This window comes from Mustela lutreola, chromosome 10, assembly GCF_030435805.1.
Source record: "Mustela lutreola isolate mMusLut2 chromosome 10, mMusLut2.pri, whole genome shotgun sequence".
NCBI classification, from domain to species: domain Eukaryota; kingdom Metazoa; phylum Chordata; class Mammalia; order Carnivora; family Mustelidae; genus Mustela; species Mustela lutreola.
In genome coordinates, this window is record NC_081299.1 from 75,708,436 (window position 1) to 75,712,331 (window position 3,896).

Consider the following 3,896-nt stretch of genomic DNA (forward strand, 5'->3'; position numbering starts at 1 on the left):
AAGAGCCAGACTGAGAAGGGAGATGGCTTCTAGCATGATCCCCCAGAGTGGCTTTAGCTAGAGCATCAATCACCCATTTCTCTTTCCTGGGCCTCCAGACTTTCCTGGGACTCTTCATGGGGCATATTCTGGAAATAAAGGTCATGTTAGTGCCACAGAAACCTCTGACACTAGTTGTAATGAGACTTTGTGATGTCATTGGAGTCCCAAGCCATAGGCTATCTTAGCGTTTGTCTGCAAAGATATGGCTGTTAGGAAACCCAGATGCTGACAGAGGGTAGAGGGAGATGGAAAAATATAGGTAAAGAGGGGGAGCTCATATCACATCTGGCCCCAGATGACATGTGGTGCCCAGCAGGGCAAGCCCCCCAAGTGCTCCCCCAGTGCCTTTACAGAACACACCCCTAAGGTCTGAAGCTGAGCTTCATACATGGGTCATGAAAACTGCAGCTAGCTCAGGGAAGCATGACACAGGACATAGTAAAGCCACAGCTTTAACAGATGTAAGTTCATGGAGCAATAGATTTCTCTAAATATATTGTGAAATGGTAAAAAAAAAAAAATTCACTGATAAAACATGGATTTTTTTTATTAAAAAGAAATTCATACTTTTCAATTAATAAATATTTATGGAGTATCTATTTAGTGCAAATGTATAGCTCTAGTCCCATCTGTGAGCTTGCAAAGTGCATGGGATATAATCAATGGACCAACGATAGGAAGGAATGCAGGCTAAGGGCTAAGATAGCCATCCTATTCAGAGAGACCCATTAAGGAAACCCACTAAGAAGATGATTTTCAGCAAACCAGAAAGACAGGACCACCAAATCCATCTGTGAGAAGATTGACAGAGCAACTTGATTTTTAATTATTTTGAACATAAAACATGAATGTCAAGAAATATTGTCTTAAGTGTTGCTTTGGAACATTTGGTTCTTCTCTGTAACTATTTGGGTTACATGCTAACCTTTACTCACTGTAAGATACTCTAAGAAAATGTCTCATTTAAGCATGGACAACTTGTATTAAAAGGCAAGTAGGGGGGCGCCTGGGTGGTGCAGTGGGTTAAGCCGCTGCCTTCGGCTCAGGTCATGATCCCAGGGTCCTGGATTCGAGCCCCGCATCAGGCTCTCTGCTCAGCAGGGAGCCTGCTTCCTCCTCTCTCTCTGCCTGCCTCTCTGCCTGCTTGTGATCTCTCTCTGTCAAATAAAATCTTTAAAAAAAAAAAAAAAAAAGGCAAGTAGGGGCACCTGGGTGGCTCAGTGGGTTAAGCCGCTGCCTTCGGCTCAGGTCATGATCCCAGGGTCCTGGAATCGAGCCCCGCATCAGGCTCTCTGCTCAGCAGGGAACCTGCTTTCTCTCTCTCTGTCTGGCTCTCTGCCTACTTGTGATCTCTCTCTGTGTCAAATAAATAAATAAAATCTTTAAAAAAAAAATTTTAAAAGGCAAGTAAATTAAACCTACCAACCCCTAAACTTATCCCTACCCCTACACCTAAACTGTAACCAGAACCCCTGACCCTAACCTGCGACCCTAAATTCTGATGCTAAACCTGACCTGACCCTGACCCTCAGTTAAGCTCAGAATGGTCTGTCCCCAGAGACCGGGGACCAGTCTCTGGTCCCCAGGGACTGGGGATACCTGAGCAATTCCAGAGGACTCCACCTGCTACCCAGAAGGAAACCATGCCGTTTGGAACTCCAGAAGTGATTCAAAGCAGGAGAAATCTGCATGTTCACCTGAGGTCAACCCACATTCAGTGGCCTGGTGGACACAAAGCTGGAGCCTGACACTCACCCTGGCCCACACTCTCAACTCAGCCCCCTGGGAGTCTTGTCACACAGCTGGCAGATTGAACCTGCCATGATTCTAGACCCTAACTCTAGGTTGGCTTTTTAAAGGACCACGCCCAAAGGCCTGGCTCCAAATTCCAAGAGAATTGGGACACCTGAATGAAGCAGAGGGCTCATCCTACCATAAAGTCAGAAATCATGCCTTTTGGAACTCCAGGAAGGATTTAGAGCAGGAGAAATCTGAATGACATTTTGTATCAATCCCCGCTTATTTATACTTTCTTACCATACTGAACACAAAGCCTGAGCCTGACACTCTCCTTAACTCTAGCTCTCAATTCAGATGTCTCTGAAGGTCTCCACATCTAAGCAGATCACACCTTCCATGATCTTGTGACTACCCCTATCCTAGCTTAAGACATAGGTGAAAACATGAACACACCTTTCTACCAAAAAGACATGCAAGAGACCAAGAGATACACGAAAAATCAATACCCATCAGGGAAATACAAATCAAAGCCACAATGAGATGCCACCTTACAACAGTTGGCATGGCAAAAATGATCAAGGCAGGGAAAAACAAATATTGACTGTAAGGTTTTACAGTCTAGATACACAAGACACCTCTCCAGAGTCGCAGAACCTCAACCGAGGGTGCCTTTAATAAACCTTGCCTTGCACCTATCTCACCTGGTGTCGTGTGTATCTCGCCTGTAAAACCTTACATTTGGTGCCAAAACCCAGGAGATCGAGCCTGTAAAACCTTACATTGACGAGGACGTGGTGAAAAGGGAACACTCTTACACTGCTGGTGGGAATGCAGCTTGTATAGCCACTCTGCCAAATGTTATTGAGTTTCCTCTAAGAGCTTAAAAGTAGAGCTACCTATGACCCAGTAATTGCACAACTATGTATTTACCCCAAAGATACAGATTGAGTGAAAAGTAGTGGCACCAGCCTACCAATGTCCATTGCAGCAATATGTCCACAGACAGATGAATAGATAAAGAACATGTGGTTCATATCTACAACAGAATATCATTCAGCCATCAGAGAGGATGAAGACTTAACATCACATCCACCTGGCTGAAACTGGAGGGTATTATGCTCAGCGAAATAAGTCTATCAGAGAAAGACAATCAGCACACAGATTCACTCATATGTGAAGCAGAAGAAACACCACAGAGGATCCAATGAGAAGGGAGGGAAAACTGAAGGAAGTCATCAGAGAGGGAGAAAAACCACAAGAGACTCTTCATGACGGAAACAAACTGAGGGTTGCTGGAGGGGAGGTGGATAGGGGATGTTGGGCATTAAGGAGGGCATGTGATGCAATGGGCACTGGGGGTTATACACACCTGCTCTATTATTAAACACTACATCTGAAACTAATGATGTACTATAAGTTGGCTCATTGACATTCAGTTAACCAAAAAGAACACAAGCAAACACTCCTAAAAATCTGTATGAAACCACCAAAGATACTAAACAGCCAACATAATGTTAAGAAAGAAAAACAAAGCTGGAGGAGTCACAATTCCAGATTTCAAGTTATACTACAAAGCTGTAGTCACCTTAACAGTATAGTACTGGTCCAAAAATACACACAGCAATCTAGGTAACAGGATAGAAGCTCAGATAAACCCACAATTGTGTGGCCAGTTAATCTTCCCCAAAGCAGGCAAGAATATTGAAAAGGAAAAGGACAGTCTCTACAACAACGGTGTTGGGAAAACTGGACATCTACTCACAGAAGAATGCAATTACTCTGCTTCCTTACACCATACAGACACATAAATTCAAAAACAGTTTCAAGACCTCAGTGGAAACCTGAAACCATAAAAATCCTACAAGAGGGCACAGATAGTAACTTCTTGACAAGGACCAAAGCAACGTTTTTCTAGATTGTCTCCTGAGGCAAAGGAAATAAAAGAAAAAATAAACAATTGGGACCATATCAAAGCAAAAAGTTTCCACACAGCAGAAGAACTAAGAAGAACTAATAATAAGAAGACAACCTACTAAAAGGGAGGAGATATTTGCAAATATCCTATGCAGTAAAGGGATAGTGTCCAAAATAGGTGGAGTGGATACAACTCAACA